Source organism: Procambarus clarkii, chromosome 30, assembly GCF_040958095.1.
Source record: "Procambarus clarkii isolate CNS0578487 chromosome 30, FALCON_Pclarkii_2.0, whole genome shotgun sequence".
Taxonomy (NCBI): domain Eukaryota; kingdom Metazoa; phylum Arthropoda; class Malacostraca; order Decapoda; family Cambaridae; genus Procambarus; species Procambarus clarkii.
In genome coordinates, this window is record NC_091179.1 from 23,478,459 (window position 1) to 23,498,284 (window position 19,826).

General features: G+C 53.1%; 1 protein-coding gene across 1 annotated transcript in view; it reads right to left on the reverse strand.

Moving 5' to 3' along the window:
- Positions 1-10,980, reverse strand: part of LOC123748570 (uncharacterized) — a 94,916-nt gene extending 83,936 nt beyond the window's left edge. Inside the window, exon 1 of the mRNA XM_069334035.1 lies at positions 10,862-10,980. The gene's annotated coding sequence lies outside the window, so the exon portion shown is untranslated. The remainder of the gene's footprint in view (positions 1-10,861) is intronic.
- Between the last annotated feature and the right edge of the window lie 8,846 nt (positions 10,981-19,826).

A 19,826-nucleotide genomic window follows, 5' to 3' on the forward strand; every position in this document is an offset into this window, starting at 1 on the left:
GTCCTAGGGACTGGTTCACCTAGGTCAACATACACACGTTTTAAACCAACTCTAAATAGGCGTTCACCATATTAAAATTAAATTTAATTTTAAAATTAATTTTAAAATTAATGAAAAAAATCCAAATTTTTAGGAATTAAAATAAAAAAAATTGTCATAAGAATTCTTACGACAATTAGAAATTCTTAATAGGAAATAAATCGAAAACTAACAAAGATTTAGATACAATAAAAATATTATTTGAGCTCTGAATATTCCTGTCAAAAAAATGCTGTACATTATATACTTTAAAATCACTATCATTAAATTATTTTTGAATATGTTTTTGTTCCCGAAAGCAAAAATTCTGTATTCCCCAAATTTTGTATATTCTGGCAATGGTAAATATACAAATTTATTAATATTTAAATATATGACCAATTTATTAGGCTGAAACTGTTGCCCCCCCCCCCAAGGGTTAGGCTTCCTTGTAATAATGTATAATACAAGAAAATTACAAAATTTGGTACAGTTCAGAAGATAAATACATTACAGCAATGCCAGATGATACAAGAATCTTTGGCATCTCTAAATGTTATGTAAGTATTTCTGGTGATATATGAGGATACATAACTGTCTCGTTATTTCAGAGGACACACCAGTGTCTCTTGTAATGATACAGGACACAGCAGTGTCTCTGATGGTGCCAGAGGACACTGCTAAGTTCCAAGAACAACGTGATTTCTCAATAACACACCTAAATTACACCACAGGGGCACCCCCAAGTGTTCCCAAAATGTACCCAAAGTGTACCCAAAGTGTACCCAAAGTGTACCCAAAGTGTACCAACCCTCCCCTAACCTCCCTCCCTCCCTCAGCATCTCCAACAACACTAACTAGGACCATCAATCATGCCTCACATCAATGACTATCGAGAATTAAAACTATCTCACGAATCTTTCAAGTAATCGTGTCGATATCTAATCTGTTATCTAAGTACATGGCGGGAAGAGCGCTCGGGTCTCGGATTACCAAGATAACATCAGCGGCTGGAAGATAAGGAAGTGATCTTATACAGCCCATCCTCCGAATAGACTACGTTTTAATACTAAATGTAATAAGTACAATCCTGACTATCGGCATAGTACATAAATACACTTAATCGCCAGCATCGCACCAAAATATTGTGAATATTAGAGTTTACCTGAGAAGCTGTATAGAAAACCACGACCTAACCTAACCTTGGCTGTGTAGGAGGACATGCAGTTAAATAACATTTATTGCTTCTTAATTACAATTAGTACTTAACCTATAACTATATTGATATTACATTTTTATAAAACTAATAAAACAAAACTAAAATCTTTCAATAAATTATAAAGTAACTCAGGATATTTTCAAATTTTGTATAAAATCTCTATTGTTTAATAAAACTGAAAAATAAATTCTTTATATTTAAAACTTGTGTTTATAGTATTGAACATGAAAACTTCAACCTAATCATTTTGTGTTTTAACAGAAAATGAGAATATGTGGGGAGGTAAATGTAAGGGCACAATTAAGTGTATTTATACTATGCAGACAGTCAGGAATGTACTTATTACATTAAGTATTAAAACGTACTGTCTATTCGGAGGATGGGTAGTCTTATGATCACTTGGTCTGATGTTTAGCATGGACCATCAGACCTGTTTACACGGATGTGTTGCTCGTATCTCGCTCTACTTACGACCTCGACAACACGCTAGACTTAAGACCTGGTCAACACCTGCACTTAAGACCTTGACAACACGCTAGACTTAAGACCTCCCCAACACCTGCACTTAATGACCTCGACAACACGCTAGACTTAAGACCTGGACAACACGCTAGACTTAAGACCTCCCCAACACCTGCACTTAATGACCTCGACAACACGCTAGACTTAAGACCTGGACAACACGCTACACTTAAGACCTGGACAACACTACTACACAGGGTCACAAAGTTTTTGTGTAGACAGGAGGACGGGGAGGTGTTACGGGTGTTGACAGGCGCTGTTGACAAGGTGTTGTCAACATGAAGACCAGGATGAACAAGACAACATGAAGACCAGTATGAACAAGACAACATAAAGACCAGGATGAACAAGACAACATGAAGACCAGGATGAACAAGACAACATAAAGACCAGGATGAACAAGACAACATAAAGACCAGGATGAACAAGACAACATGAAGACCAGGATGAACAAGACAACACAAAGACCAGGATGAACAAGACAACATAGAGAACAGGAAGAACAACGGACCAGTAGAGCCAATAAAGTGTTAACAACTCAGCCTTCGTCACTTACACTACATTAAGCTGAACTAGAATTTCAGGTTTGTAAACAAGAGGTTTGACGAGCGCTCTTGTTGTTAGGGTGTGAAGGGGGGGGGGGGGGACACCCAAGGAGGGGGGGGGGGACACCCCAGGAGGGGGGGGGACACCCCAGGAGTGGCTGGACACCCCAGTACGGGTGGACACCCCAGTACGGGTGGACACCCCAGGAGTGGGTGTACACCCCAGGAGTGGGTGTACACCCCAGTACGGGTGGACACCCCAGGAGTGGCTGGACACCCCAGTACGGGTGGACACCCCAGGAGTGGGTGGACACCCCAGGAGTGGCTGGACACCCCAGTACGGGTGGACACCCCAGGAGTGGGTGTACACCCCAGTACGGGTGGACACCCCAGGACGGGTGGACACCCCAGGAGTGGGTGTACACCCCAGGAGTGGGTGTACACCCCAGTACGGGTGGACACCCCAGGAGTGGCTGGACGCCCCAGTACGGGTGGACACCCCAGGAGTGGGTGGACACCCCAGGAGTGGCTGGACACCCCAGTACGGGTGGACACCCCAGGAGTGGGTGTACACCCCAGTACGGGTGGACACCCCAGGAGTGGGTGTACACCCCAGTACGGGTGGACACCCCAGTACGGGTGGACACCCCAGGAGTGGGTGTACACCCCAGGAGTGGGTGTACACCCCAGGAGTGGGTGTACACCCCAGGAGTGGGTGGACACCCCAGGAGTGGCTGGACACCCCAGTACGGGTGGACACCCCAGGAGTGGGTGTACACCCCAGGAGTGGGTGGACACCCCAGGAGTGGCTGGACACCCCAGTACGGGTGGACACCCCAGGACGGGTGGACACCCCAGGAGTGGCTGGACACCCCAGTACGGGTGGACACCCCAGGAGTGGCTGGACACCCCAGTACGGGTGGACACCCCAGAAGTGGCTGGACACCCCAGTACGGGTGGACACCCCAGGAGTGGCTGGACACCCCAGTACGGGTGGACACCCCAGGAGTGGCTGGACACCCCAGTACGGGTGGACACCCCAGGAGTGGCTGGACACCCCAGTACGGGTGGACACCCCAGTACGGGTGGACACCCCAGGAGTGGCTGGACACCCCAGTACGGGTGGACACCCCAGGAGTGGCTGAACACCCCAGTACGGGTGGACACCCCAGTACGGGTGGACACCCCAGGAGTGGCTGGACACCCCAGTACGGGTGGACACCCCAGTACGGGTGGACACCCCAGTACGGGTGGACACCCCAGGAGTGGCTGGACACCCCAGTACGGGTGGACACCCCAGGAGTGGCTGGACACCCCAGTACGGGTGGACACCCCAGGAGTGGCTGGACACCCCAGTACGGGTGGACACCCCAGGAGTGGCTGGACACCCCAGTACGGGTGGACACCCCAGTACGGGTGGACACCCCAGGAGTGGCTGGACACCCCAGTACGGGTGGACACCCCAGTACGGGTGGACACCCCAGTACGGGTGGACACCCCAGGAGTGGCTGGACACCCCAGTACGGGTGGACACCCCAGTACGGGTGGACACCCCAGTACGGGTGGACACCCCAGGAGTGGCTGGACACCCCAGTACGGGTGGACACCCCAGTACGGGTGGACACCCCAGGAGTGGCTGGACACCCCAGTACGGGTGGACACCCCAGTACGGGTGGACACCCCAGGAGTGGCTGGACACCCCAGTACGGGTGGACACCCCAGGAGTGGCTGGACACCCCAGTACGGGTGGACACCCTAGGAGTGGGTGTACACCCCAGTACGGCTGGACACCCCAGGAGTGGCTGGACACCCCAGTACGGGTGGACACCCTAGGAGTGGGTGTACACCCCAGTACGGGTGGACACCCCAGGAGTGGCTGGACCCCCCAGTACGGGTGGACACCCCAGGAGTGGCTGGACACCCCAGTACGGGTGGACACCCCAGGAGTGGCTGGACACCCCAGTACGGGTGGACACCCCAGGAGTGGCTGGACACCCCAGTACGGCTGGACACCCCAGGAGTGGCTGGACACCCCAGGAGTGGCTGGACACCCCAGGAGTGGCTGGACACCCCAGGACGGGTGGACACAGTAACGTGACCAGTGAGTCAGATACTCACCAGTAAAGCAACACTTGACATTTGTGAGTGAGTGACCGCCTTGGTCCCGCTCGGTCCCGTCCCTTATATAATGTGAGTAGTTTACCTCGGGGGCTGGTGGACACAACGGTGTCCCCCTCGCCTCCACCACCGTCCACGGACACACACACACAACCCCCAGACACACACTCTAACATTACCACAAACAGACGTGCTAAAAGTTACTCAACCTAGAATCCGTTGTCCTCACTAGAACAATTTGGAGTCAATAATTCCCAATGGAAGTGTTGCTCGTAACCCCACAAGTGCACTCTGGTGTAGGTCGTGCAGGTCTCCACCAAACGCTGTCGTCAACCCACACACAGGTTCGATCCCAACCTCATGCTACAATGGTTGTCTCGTGGATATATGTCACGTTATTCTGATATTATTGTGAGGGTTTAGTTTATATTCCTTTAATACGTGATGCCATATGTCGGTTCATCGTTTACTACGTGATGCCATATGTCGGTTCATCGTTTACTACGTGATGCCATATGTCGGTTCATCGTTTACTACGTGATGCCATATGTCGCTTCATCGTTTAATACGTGATGCCATATGTCGGTTCATCGTTTAATACGTGATGCCATATGTCGGTTCATCGTTTAATACGTGATGCCATATGTCGGTTCATCGTTTAATACGTGATGCCATATGTCGGTTCATCGTTTAATACGTGATGCCATATGTCGGTTCATCGTTTAATACGTGATGCCATATGTCGGTTCATCGTTTAATACGTGATGCCATATGTCGGTTCATCGTTTAATACGTGATGCCATATGTCGGTTCATCGTTTAATACGTGATGCCATATGTCGGTTCATCGTTTAATACGTGATGCCATATGTCGGTTCATCGTTTAATACGTGATGCCATATGTCGGTTCATCGTTTAATACGTGATGCCATATGTCGGTTCATCGTTTAATACGTGATGCCATATGTCGGTTCATCGTTTAATACGTGATGCCATATGTCGGTTCATCGTTTAATACGTGATGCCATATGTCGGTTCATCGTTTAATACGTGATGCCATATGTCGGTTCATCGTTTAATACGTGATGCCATATGTCGGTTCATCGTTTAATACGTGATGCCATATGTCGGTTCATCGTTTAATACGTGATGCCATATGTCGGTTCATCGTTTAATACGTGATGCCATATGTCGGTTCATCGTTTAATACGTGATGCCATATGTCGGTTCATCGTTTAATACGTGATGCCATATGTCGGTTCATCGTTTAATACGTGATGCCATATGTCGGTTCATCGTTTAATACGTGATGCCATATGTCGGTTCATCGTTTAATACGTGATGCCATATGTCGGTTCATCGTTTAATACGTGATGCCATATGTCGGTTCATCGTTTAATACGTGATGCCATATGTCGGTTCATCGTTTAATACGTGATGCCATATGTCGGTTCATCGTTTAACACGTGATGCCATATGTCGGTTCATCGTTTAATACGTGATGCCATATGTCGGTTCATCGTTTAATACGTGATGCCATATGTCGGTTCATCGTTTAATACGTGATACAATATGTCGCTTCATCGTTTAATACGTGATGCCATATGTTGGTTCATCGTTTAATACGTGATGCCATATGTCGGTTCATCGTTTAATACGTGATGCCATATGTCGGTTCATCGTTTAATACGTGATACAATATGTCGCTTCATCGTTTAATACGTGATGCCATATGTTGGTTCATCGTTTAATACGTGATGCCATATGTCGGTTCATCGTTTAATACGTGATACAATATGTCGCTTCATCGTTTAATACGTGATGCCATATGTTGGTTCATCGTTTAATACGTGATGCCATATGTCGGTTCATCGTTTAATACGTGATACAATATGTCGCTTCATCGTTTAATACGTGATACAATATGTCGCTTCATCGTTTAATACATGATGCAATATGTTGCTTCATCGTTTAATACGTGATGCCATATGTTGGTTCATCGTTTAATACGTGATGCCATATGTTGGTTCATCTTTTAATACGTGATGCAATATGTCGCTTCATCGTTTAATACGTGATGCCATATGTTGGTTCATCGTTTAATACGTGATGCCATATGTCGGTTCATCGTTTAATACGTGATACAATATGTTGCTTCATCGTTTAATACGTGATGCCATATGTCGGTTCATCGTTTAATACGTGATGCAATATGTCGCTTCATCGTTTAATACGTGATGCCATATGTTGGTTCATCGTTTAATACGTGATGCCATATGTCGGTTCATCGTTTAATACGTGATACAATATGTCGCTTCATCGTTTAATACGTGATGCCATATGTCGGTTCATCGTTTAATACGTGATGCCATATGTCGGTTCATCGTTTAATACGTGATGCCATATGTCGCTTCATCGTTTAATTATTGTGATTCAGCGTGTCGTCAATGACATCAAATCGCTCACGTCGGTAGTTGAATAGTTTGGCCCGAACATGGGTACGAGTTTCACCATTACTTTTTATTTATAAATAAATTGCATTTTATCAACGATGCTGCTATGTAATTATATATATATTTTTTATATATTTTAAATGTTTATTTCAGTCCAGCTCAAATACAGTAGGGTTCACAGTTCACTGTTGGTGTCACTACCACAGTTCACTGTTGGTGTCACTACCACAGTTCACTGTTGGTGTCACTACCACAGTTCACTGTTGCCATCACTACCACAGTTCACTGTTGGTGTCACTACCACAGTTCACTGTTGCCATCACTACCACAGTTCACTGTTGGTATCACTACCACAGTTCACTGTTGGTATCACTATCACAGTTTACTGTTGGTGTCACTATCACAGTTCACTGTTGGTGTCACTACCACAGTTCACTGTTGGTATCACTATCACAGTTTACTGTTGGTGTCACTATCACAGTTCACTGTTGGTGTCACTATCACAGTTCACTGTTGGTGTCACTATCACAGTTCACTGTTGGTGTCACTATCACAGTTCACTGTTGGTGTCACTATCACAGTTTACTGTTGGTGTCACTATCACAGTTCACTGTTGGTGTCACTATCACAGTTTACTGTTGGTGTCACTATCACAGTTCACTGTTGGTGTCACTACCACAGTTCACTGTTGCCACCACTACCACAGTTCACTGTTGGTATCACTATCACAGTTTACTGTTGGTGTCACTATCACAGTTCACTGTTGGTGTCACTACCACAGTTCACTGTTGGTATCACTATCACAGTTTACTGTTGGTGTCACTATCACAGTTCACTGTTGGTGTCACTATCACAGTTCACTGTTGGTGTCACTACCACAGTTCACTGTTGGTGTCACTACCACAGTTCACTGTTGGTATCACTATCACAGTTTACTGTTGGTGTCACTATCACAGTTTACTGTTGGTGTCACTATCACAGTTCACTGTTGGTGTCACTACCACAGTTCACTGTTGGTGTCACTACCACAGTTCACTGTTGCCATCACTACCACAGTTCACTGTTGGTGTTACTACCACAGTTCACTGTTGGTGTTACTACCACAGTTCACTGTTGCCATCACTACCACAGTTCACTGTTGGTGTCACTACCACAGTTCACTGTTGCCACCACTACCACAGTTCACTGTTGGTATCACTACCACAGTTCACTGTTGCCATCACTACCACAGTTCACTGTTGCCATCACTACCACCGTTCACTGTTGGTGTCACTACCACAGTTCACTGTTGGTGTCACTACCACAGTTCACTGTTGCCAACACTACCACAGTTCACTGTTGCAATCACTACCACTGTTCACTGTTGCCACCACTACCACAGTTCACCGTTGCCACCACTACCACAGTTCACTGTTGCAATCACTACCACTGTTCACTGTTGCCACCACTACCACAGTTCACCGTTGCCACCACTACCACAGTTCACTGTTGCAATCACTACCACAGTTCACTGTTGTAATCACTACCACAGTTCCCTGTTGCAATCACTACCACTGTTCACTGTTGCCACCACTACCACAGTTCACCGTTGCCACCACTACCACAGTTCACTGTTGCCACCACTACCACAGTTCACTGTTGCCACCACTACCACAGTTCACTGTTGGTGTCACTACCACAGTTCATTGTTGCCATCACTACCACAGTTCACTGTTGCCACTTCTACCACAGTTCACTGTTGCCACAGTTCACTGTTGCCACAGTTCACTGTTGCCACAGTTCACTGTTGCCATCACTACCACAGTTCACTGTTGCCACCACTACCACAGTTCACTGTTGCCACCAACACCACAGTTCACTGTTGCCACCACTACCACAGTTCACCGTTGCCACCACTACCACAGTTCACTGTTGCCACCACTACCACAGTTCACCGTTGCCACCACTACCACAGTTCACTGTTGCCATCACTACCACAGTTCACCGTTGCCACCACTACCACAGTTCACTGTTGCCACCAACACCACAGTTCACTGTTGCCACCACTACCACAGTTCACCGTTGCCACCACTACCACAGTTCACTGTTGCCACCACTACCACAGTTCACCGTTGCCACCACTACCACAGTTCACCGTTGCCACCACTACCACAGTTCACCGTTGCCACCACTACCACAGTTCACAGTTGCCACCAACACCACAGTTCACTGTTGCCACCACTACCACAGTTCACCGTTGCCACCACTACCACAGTTCACTGTTGCCATCACTACCACAGTTCACTGTTGCCATCACTACCACAGTTCACCGTTGCCACCACTACCACAGTTCACTGCTGCCATCACTACCACAGTTCACTGTTGCCACCACTACCACAGTTTACCGTTGCCACCACTACCACAGTTCACTGTTGGTGTCACTACCACAGTTCACTGTTGCCAACACTACCACAGTTCACTGTTGCCAACACTACCACATTTCACCTTTGCCACCACTACCACAGTTCACTGTTGGTGTCACTACCACAGTTCACTGTTGGTGTCACTACCACAGTTCACTGTTGGTGTCACTACCACAGTGCACTGTTGCCAACACTACCACATTTCACCGTTGCCAACACTACCACAGTTCACCGTTGCCACCACCACCACAGTTCACCGTTGCCACCACCACCACAGTTCACTGTTGCCAACACTACCACATTTCACCGTTGCCAACACTACCACAGTTCACCGTTGCCACCACCACCACAGTTCACCGTTGCCACCACCACCACAGTTCACTGTTGCCAACACTACCACATTTCACCGTTGCCAACACTACCACAGTTCACCGTTGCCACCACCACCACAGTTCACCGTTGCCACCACCACCACAGTTCACTGTTGCCAACACTACCACAGTTCACCGTTGCCACCACTACCACAGTTCACTGTTGCCAACACTACCACAGTTCACCGTTGCCAGCACCACCAGTGACAAATCACTGAACCATTCTTCAATATGTCATAACTTCTTTATGCATTTCCCCCAAAATTATACAACACAGAAATAAACACAACAAAATAATTCCAGTATATCAAGCCCTCCCCCCCTCAAAAAAAAAATACAATAGATATATTAATTATAATTGTATGTAAAAAAAATAATAATTTGCACGGAAGTTCTTTACATAAACGGTGGGAGGTGCATTAGGCCTATCGTAGCCTAACAATTTCAACCGCAATTCCGTCTAATAGGCTTCGTTCTCTATTCACAATCGGTTGGGTACGTTATCTTTCACCTCACGCCTCTGTCCACCTAACAGTAGATACGCTGTGACCCACTGGCTCATGACCTCACTTGACTTTTATCACTCAAAAACATTCATAACATATTTTAAATTCACGCGGTTTTATTTTTTAAGAAACAACAATTATTTCACATTACCCGGGCCCCTGAATGTGTATATATGGTATAAATTATACGCTCATTTATATATTCTGTAAGATATACGTTCATTTATATATGGTATAAGATATACGCTCGTTTAAAGCATCAGAATACATCAACATTGACCACAGGTGAACCTAAACCATAGTGGCAGGTGTGGGAGGGCTCCCCACAGACCCTGGCAGGTGTGGGAGGGTTCCCACAGTAACTGGCAGGTGTGGGAGGGCTCCCCACAGACCCTGGCAGGTGTGGGAGGGTTCCCACAGTAACTGGCAGGTGTGGGAGGGCTCCCCACAGACCCTGGCAGGTGTGGGAGGGTTCCCACAGTAACTGGCAGGTGTGGGAGGGCTCCCCACAGCCCCTGGCAGGTGTGGGAGGGCTCCCCACAGTCCCTGGCAGGTGTGGGAGGGCTCCCCACAGACCCTGGCAGGTGTGGGAGGGCTCCCCACAACCCCTGGCAGGTGTGGGAGGGGCTCCCACAGCCCCTGGCAGGTGTGGGAGGGGCTCTCACAGCCCCGGACGCCCCAACAACATAAGCGTACAAGCAGCCTCACCTGAGCTCCAAGTCGTAAGTCTGAGCGTGGAGGTGGTCGGACACGGAATGAAACTGTGGCGTGCCCGCGCTGCCACAGCCTTGCCCGCCCCTCCGTGGGCCCTCCGTAGGCCCCGTGGGCCCTCCGTGGGCCCCTCCGTGGCCTTGCCGCTACCCACACACCCTCACTAACCCGCGCTACACTCCCTATTTACCCTCTATTATGTCTCAACCTTCATTTCCTCCTCCGCCACCTCGTGGGGTCTCCCCTCCAATGTCAACAACAGGACCAGGCGGCCTGAGGTGTTGGGGCGTGGCCCAGGTGGGTACTTCCTGGCCAGGGCCCCAAGTGGGTACTTCCTGGCCAGGGCCCCAGGTGGGCACTTCCTGGCCAGGGACCCAGGTGGGTACTTCCAGGCCAGGGCCCCAAGTGGGTACTTCCTGGCCAGGGCCCCAGGTGGGTACTTCCTGGCCAGGGCCCCAGGTGGGTACTTCCTGGCCAGGGCCCCAAGTGGGTACTTCCTGGCCAGGGCCCCAAGTGGGTACTTCCTGGTCAGGGCCACTAGTGAGGGCCCCCAGGTGGGTACTTCCTGGCTAGGGCCACTAGTGAGGGCCCTGGTGGGTACTTCCTGGTCAGGGCCACTAGTGAGGGGCCCAGGTGGGTACTTCCTGGCCAGGGCCACTAGTGAGGGCCCAGGTGGGTACTTCCTGGCCAGGGCCACTAGTGAGGGGCCCAGGTGGGTACTTCCTGGCCAGGGCCACTAGTGAGGGGCCCAGGTGGGTACTTCCTGGTCAGGGCCACTAGTGAGGGCCCAGGTGGGTACTTCCTGGTCAGGGCCACTAGTGAGGGCCCCCAGGTGGGTACTTCCTGGCCAGGGCCACTAGTGAGGGCCCTGGTGGGTACTTCCTGGCCAGGGCCACTAGTGAGGGCCCAGGTGGGTACTTCCTGGCCAGGGCCACTAGTGAGGGCCCTGGTGGGTACTTCCTGGCCAGGGCCACTAGTGAGGGGCCCAGGTGGGTACTTCCTGGCCAGGGCCACTAGTGAGGGGCCCAGGTGGGTACTTCCTGGCCAGGGCCACTAGTGAGGGCCCTGGTGGGTACTTCCTGGCCAGGGCCACTAGTGAGGGCCCAGGTGGGTACTTCCTGGCCAGGGCCACTAGTGAGGGCCCTGGTGGGTACTTCCTGGCCAAGGCCACTAGTGAGGGCCCCAGGTGGGTACTTCCTGGCCAGGGCCACTAGTTAGGGCCCTGGTGGGTACTTCCTGGCCAGGGCCACTAGTGAGGGCCCCCAGGTGGGTACTTCCTGGCTAGGGCCACTAGTGAGGGCCCCCAGGTGGGTACTTCCTGGCCAGGGCCACTAGTGAGGGCCCTGGTGGGTACTTCCTGGCCAGGGCCACTAGTGAGGGCCCTGGTGGGTACTTCCTGGCCAGGGCCACTAGTAAGGGGCCCAGGTGGGTACTTCCTGGCTAGGGCCACTAGTGAGGGCCCCCAGGTGGGTACTTCCTGGCCAGGGCCACTAGTGAGGGCCCAGGTGGGTACTTCCTGGCCAGGGCCACTAGTGAGGGCCCTGGTGGGTACTTCCTGGTCAGGGCCACTAGTGAGGGCCCCCAGGTGGGTACTTCCTGGCCAGGGCCACTAGTGAGGGCCCTCAGGTGGGTACTTCCTGGCCAGGGCCACTAGTGAGGGCCCAGGTGGGTACTTCCTGGTCAGGGCCACTAGTGAGGGCCCCCAGGTGGGTACGTCCTGGCCAGGGCCACTAGTGAGGGCCCTGGTGGGTACTTCCTGGCTAGGGCCACTAGTGAGGGCCCAGGCGTGAACTTCCTAGCCAAGGCCACTAGTGAGGGCCCTGGTGGGTACTTCCTGGCCAGGGCCTCTAGTGAGGGCCCTTGTGGGTACTTCCTGGCCGGGGTCTCTAGTGAGGGGCCCAGGTGGGTACTTCCTGGCCAGGGCCACTAGTGAGGGCCCTGGTGGGTACTTCCTGGCCAGGGCCACTAGTGAGGGCCCAGGTGGGTACTTCCTGGCCAGGGCCACTAGTGAGGGCCCTGGTGGGAACTTCTTGGCCAGGGCCTCTAGTGAGGGGCCCAGGTGGGTACTTCCTGGCCAGGGCCACTAGTGAGGGCCCAGGTGGGTACTTCCTGGCCAGGGCCACTAAAGAGGGCCCTGGTGGGTACTTCCTGGCCAGGGCCACTAGTGAGGGGCCCAGGTGAGTACTTCCTGGCCAGGACCACTAGTGAGGGGCCCAGGTGGGTACTTCCTTGCCAGGGCCACTAGTGAGGGGCCCAGGTGAGTACTTCCTGGCCAGGACCACTAGTGAGGGGCCCAGGTGGGTACTTCCTGGCTAGAGCCATTAGTGAGGGCCCCCAGGTGGGTACTTCCTGGCTAGGGCCACTAGTGAGGGCCCTGGTGGGTACTTCCTGGCCAGGGCCACTAGTGAGGGCCCTGGTGGGTACTTCCTGGCCAGGGCCACTAGTAAGGGGCCCAGGTGGGTACTTCCTGGCTAGGACCACTAGTGAGGGCCCCCAGGTGGGTACTTCCTGGCCAGGGCCACTAGTGAGGGGCCCAGGTGGGTACTTCCTGGCCAGGGCCACTAGTGAGGGCCCTGGTGGGTACTTCCTGGCCAGGGCCACTAGTGAGGGCCCCCAGGTGGGTACTTCCTGGTCAGGGCCACTAGTGAGGGCCCCCAGGTGGGTACTTCCTGGCCAGGGCCACTAGTGAGGGCCCCCAGGTGGGTACTTCCTGGCCAAGGCCCCAGGTGGGTACTTCCTGGCCAGGGCCACTAGTGAGGGCCCCAGGTGGGTACTTCCTGGCCAGAGCCACTAGTGAGGGCCCCAGGTGGGTACCTCCTGGTCAGGGCCACTAGTGAGGGCCCCAGGTGGGTACTTCCTGGCCAGAGCCACTAGTGAGGGCCCCAGGTGGGTACTTCCTCGTCAGGGCCACTAGTGAGGGCCCCAGGTGGGTACTTCCTGGCCAGGGCCACTAGTGAGGGGCCCAGGTGGGTACTTCCTGGCCAGGGCCACTAGTGAGGGCCCCCAGGTGGGTACTTCCTGGCCAGTGCCACTAGTGAGGGGCCCAGGTGGGTACTTCCTGGCCAGGGCCACTAGTGAGGGCCCCAGGTGGGTACTTCCTGGCCAGTGCCACTAGTGAGGGGCCCAGGTGGGTACTTCCTGGTCAGGGCCACTAGTGAGGGCCCCAGGTGGGTACTTCCTGGCCAGTGCCACTAGTGAGGGGCCCAGGTGGGTACTTCCTGGCCAGTGCCACTAGTGAGGGGCCCAGGTGGGTACTTCCTGGTCAGGGCCACTAGTGAGGGCCCCAGGTGGGTACTTCCTGGCCAGGGCCCCAGGTGGGTACTTCCTGGCCAGAGCCACTAGTTAGGGCCCCAGGTGGGTACGTCCTAGCCAGGGCCACTAGTGAGGGCCCCAGGTGGGTACTTCCTGGCCAGTGCCACTAGTGAGGGGCCCAGGTGGGTACTTCCTGGCCAGGGCCACTAGTGAGGGCCCCAGGTGGGTACTTCCTGGCCAGGGCCACTAGTGAGGGCCCCCAGGTGAGTACTTCCTGGCCAGGGCCACTAGTGAGGGCCCCCAGGTGGGTACGTCCTGGTCAGGGCCACTAGTGAGGGCCCCAGGTGGGTACTTCCTGGTCAGGGCCACTAGTGAGGGGCCCAGGTGGGTACTTCCTGGCCAGGGCCCCAGGTGGGTACTTCCTGGTCAGGGCCACTAGTGAGGGGCCCAGGTGGGTACTTCCTGGCCAGGGCCCCAGGTGGGTACTTCCTGGTCAGGGCCACTAGTGAGGGCCCCCAGGTGAGTACTTCCTGGCCAGGGCCACTAGTGAGGGCCCCAGGTGAGTACTTCCTGGTCAGGGCCACTAGTGAGGGCCCCCAGGTGGGTACTTCCTGGCTAGGGCCACTAGTGAGGGCCCAGGTGGGTACTTCCTGGCCAGGGCCACTAGTAAGGGCCCAGGTGGGTTCTTCCTGGTCAGGGCCACTAGTGAGGGCCCTGGTGGGTACTTCCTGGCCAGGGCCACTAGTGAGGGGCCCAGGTGGGTACTTCCTGGCCAGGGCCACTAGTGAGGGGCCCTGGTGGGTACATCCTGGTCAGGGCCACTAGTGAGGGCCCCAGGTGGGTACGTCCTAACCAGGGCCACTAGTGAGGGCCCCAGGTGGGTACTTCCTGGCCAGGGCCACTAGTGAGGGCCCCCAGGTGGGAACTTCCTGGCCAGGGCCACTAGTGAGGGCCCTGGCGGGTACTTCCTGGCCAGGGCCACTAGTGAGGGCCCTGGTGGGTACTTCCAGACCAGGGCCTCTAGTGAGGGGCCTGGTGGGTACTTCCTGGCCAGAGCCACTTGTGAGGGGCCCAGGTGGGTACTTCCTGGCCAGAGTTACTAGTGAGGGCCCCCAGGTGGGTACTTCCTGGCCAGGGCCACTAGTGAGGGCCCCCAGGTGGGTACTTCCTGGCCAGAGCCACTTGTGAGGACCCCCAGGTGGGTACTTCCTGGCCAGGGCCACTAGTGAGGGGCCCAGGTGAGTACTTCCTGGTCAGGACCACTAGTGAGGGGCCCAGGTGGGTACTTCCTGGCCAGGACCACTAGTGAGGCCCCCAGGTGGGTACTTCCTGGCCAGGGCCACTAGTGAGGGCCCCCAGGTGGGTACTTCCTGGTCAGGGCCACTAGTGAGGGCCCCAGGTGGGTACTTCCTGGCCAGAGCCCCAGGTGGGTACTTCCTGGCCAGGGCCACTAGCGAGGGCCCCAGGTGGGTACTTCCTGGCCAGGGCCACTAGTGAGGGCCCCAGGTGGGTACGTCCTGGCCAGGGCCACTAGTGAGGGGCCCAGGTGGGTACTTCCTGGCCAGGGCCACTAGTGAGGGGCCCAGGTGGGTACTTCCTGGCCAGGGCCACTAGTGAGGGGCCCAGGTGGGTACTTCCTGGCCAGGGCCACTAGTGAGGGGCCCAGGTGGGTACTTCCTGGCCAGGGCCACTAGTGAGGGGCCCAGGTGGGTACTTCCTGGTCAGGGCCACTAGTGAGGGGCCCAGGTGGGTACTTCCTGGCCAGTGCCACTAGTGAGGGGCCCAGGTGGGTACTTCCTGGCCAGGGCCACTAGTGAGGGCCCCAGGTGGGTACTTCCTGGCCAGTGCCACTAGTGAGGGGCCCAGGTGGGTACTTCCTGGCCAGTGCCACTAGTGAGGGACCCAGGTGGGTACTTCCTGGCCAGGGCCCCAAGTGGGTACTTCCTGGCCAGGGCCACTAGTGAGGGCCCCAGGTGGGTACTTCCTGGCCAGAGCCACTAGTGAGGGCCTCAGGTGGGTACTTCCTGGCCAGGGCCACTAGTGAGGGCCCCAGGTGGGTACTTCCTGGCCATTGCCACTAGTGAGGGGCCCAGGTGGGTACTTCCTGGCCAGGGCCACTAGTTAGGGCCCCAGGTGGGTACTTCCTGGCCAGGGCCAATAGTGAGGGCCCCCAGGTGAGTACCTCCTGGCCAGGGCCACTAGTGAGGGCCCCCAGGTGGGTACTTCCTGGTCAGGGCCACTAGTGAGGGCCCCAGGTGGGTACTTCCTGGTCAGGGCCACTAGTGAAGGGCCCAGGTGGGTACTTCCTGGTCAGGGCCACTAGTGAGGGGCCCAGGTGGGTACTTCCTGGTCAGGGCCACTAGTGAGGGGCCCAGGTGAGTACTTCCTGGCCAGTGCCACTAGTGAGGGGCCCAGGTGGGTACTTCCTGGCCAGGGCCACTAGTGAGGGCCCCAGGTGGGTACTTCCTGGCCAGTGCCACTAGTGAGGGGCCCAGGTGGGTACTTCCTGGCCAGTGCCACTAGTGAGGGGCCCAGGTGGGTACTTCCTGGCCAGGGCCCCAGGTGGGTACTTCCTGGCCAGAGCCACTAGTGAGGGCCCCAGGTGGGTACTTCCTGGCCAGGGCCACTAGTGAGGGCCCCAGGTGGGTAATTCCTGGCCAGTGCCACTAGTGAGGGGCCCAGGTGGGTACTTCCTGGCCAGGGCCACTAGTTAGGGCCCTAGGTGGGTACTTCCTGGCCAGGGCCACTAGTGAGGGCCCCCAGGTGAGTACTTCCTGGCCAGGGCCACTAGTGAGGGCCCCCAGGTGGGTACTTCCTGGTCAGGGCCACTAGTGAGGGCCCCAGGTGGGTACTTCCTGGTCAGGGCCACTAGTGAGGGCCCCAGGTGGGTACTTCCTGGCCAGAGCCACTAGTGAGGGCCCCAGGTGGGTACTTCCTGGTCAGGGCCACTAGTGAGGGCCCCAGGTGGGTACTTCCTGGCCAGGGCCACTAGTGAGGGGCCCAGGTGGGTACTTCCTGGCCAGGGCCACTAGTGAGGGCCCCAGGTGGGTACTTCCTGGCCAGGGCCACTAGTGAGGGCCCCAGGTGGGTACTTCCTGGTCAGGGCCACTAGTGAGGGGCCCAGGTGAGTACTTCCTGGTCAGGGCCACTAGTGAGGGCCCCAGGTGGGTACGCCCTGGCCAGGGCCACTAGTGAGGGGCCCAGGTGGGTACTTCCTGGCCAGGGCCACTAGTGAGGGGCCCAGGTGGGTACTTCCTGGCCAGGGCCACTAGTGAGGGGCCCAGGTGGGTACTTCCTGGCCAGGGCCACTAGTGAGGGGCCCAGGTGGGTACTTCCTGGCCAGGGCCACTAGTGAGGGGCCCAGGTGGGTACTTCCTGGTCAGGGCCACTAGTGAGGGGCCCAGGTGGGTACTTCCTGGCCAGTGCCACTAGTGAGGGGCCCAGGTGGGTACTTCCTGGCCAGGGCCACTAGTGAGGGCCCCAGGTGGGTACTTCCTGGCCAGTGCCACTAGTGAGGGGCCCAGGTGGGTATTTCCTGGCCAGTGCCACTAGTGAGGGGCCCAGGTGGGTACTTCCTTGCCAGGGCCCCAGGTGGGTACTTCCTGGCCAGGGCCACTAGTGAGGGCCCCAGGTGGGTACTTCCTTGCCAGAGCCACTAGTGAGGGCCCCAGGTGGGTACTTCCTGGCCAGGGCCACTAGTGAGGGCCCCAGGTGGGTACTTCCTGGCCAGTGCCACTAGTGAGGGGCCCAGGTGGGTACTTCCTGGCCAGGGCCACTAGTTAGGGCCCCAGATGGGTACTTCCTGGCCAGGGCCACTAGTGAGGGCCCCCAGGTGAGTACTTCCTGGCCAGGGCCACTAGTGAGGGCCCCCAGGTGGGTACTTCCTGGTCAGGGCCACTAGTTGTTACGTACCCTTATAAGATACGTAAGTGAATATATTAATATGTACATTTATAATTGTATGTAAATTACAAGCATGTATATTATTATACTTATGTTCTATACAAATGCACATTCATGTTACAGTGTTGGCGTTAGGCCCAGCGTATCGTGGGAATGATTGTTTATTTCTTTGTGTGATCAGTTTTCCCACGGGAACTAATGATTTATATGTGATCATCAGTGGGTAACAGAGTGAAATAATAATTGAGTGAACTGTATCTGGCAAATTGTCGTGGGATCGTCCGTTGCTGGGGTGTGCATGCCATTATGCTATTCTGTATGCATATTTTAATTACTATGTAAAGAACTATTACCTTTTGTTTGTGTATATCAAAATGTACTAATTATTCCTTAAGTTAGTTTAAGATTACTCTTGTCACAATGTAGTGCTCCATTGTTGAAATATTAATAATTGTAACTTTGGCAATTTATTCGCGGGGCGAGGCAATCTGTTTTGATTCTCGCGTGATCTTGTTTAGTAGCTGAGCAGAAGCCAGGGAGAGAACAACATTTTGGAGATAAGTCATTCTTTTGTTCTATAATAGCCATACTTATATATTATTAATTTAATGTCTGGAAGTACAGTGATATTTTTAATGTGATATATATTGTGACCATATAATCATCTGTTTGCTTTTGAGATTTATTTAATATAATATTATATATGTATCTTAGTCTTTATTCTTCAGTCCTATGAAGATTCTATTTTATGCTCATTACCTGTCAAGGGGTTATACTGGGGATTCGCTATTGAGAACAGCAGTTGTGTCGTATCCCTAGACTTATTAAAGTTGGCTGCTGTAGGATCACGAGCCTTAACGTACGATAGGTAACAAAGAGTTATGGGGGCCTGTGCCGGGAAATATTGTCCCATTTTTAACTTAACTATGCTAATCTAACCTTGCCTTCCTAGGTACCAGTGTGTCAAGTGTCTCTGTGTGTTTCTTAAGAACTATTCCATGTGCCAAGCAAGCCTTCCTGTGTGTCAAGTAACAACGTTTCACGATTTTGAGGTAAGTCATCCTATATATTTTGTTTGTGCAGTGAGGCCAAGCGAATTTTCAGTGTGGTGACAATTTTACAGTGAAGTGTAGTGCAGTGCCATTGTGTTTAATTATTGTTGTGAATTAAGTGCCAAGTGTTAGTAACGATGGAGGAGAAAGTTGCAGCGTTGGTGGCTCACCCAGACTTTGAAGGGATTCAGAACCTTAAAAAGACTGAGTTAATACAAATGGCAAATCATTTGGATTTGACCGCCAGCAATAGAATGGTTAAAGCCCAAATATTGAAAGTCATTGTGACGCATTTTGTTGAGAATGGGGAGTTAGATGACGAAATTCTAGAGGAGTTAAGAGAGGAGTCGAGTGATCAGATGACGTTAAAGCGTCTTGAGTTAGAAGCTCGCCAATTAGAGCTTGAAGCTCAAAAGAACAGAAAATATTAGAGGCTGAAGCTCAGGAAAGGGAGCTGGAGACTAGGCGTTTAGAAATTGCGGCACAAAACCAGAGAGGTTTAATTGAGTTGCAACTTGAAGCCACAAAGAAGCAACAAGCCGAGGAACAAACTAGGCAATTAGAGATTCAACAACAAATGGCTAACACTAACTTCAGGCTTGAATCACAGCGTATGGCAGCTGGGCATGGAAATACTAGTAATGTTTCAACAAATAGTGATAATAATCCCATCAGGATGAATAAGTATATAGAGTTGCCCAAGTTAAATGAGGAAGATCCTGAGGTTTTCTTTGCACATTTTAATAAAATTGCCA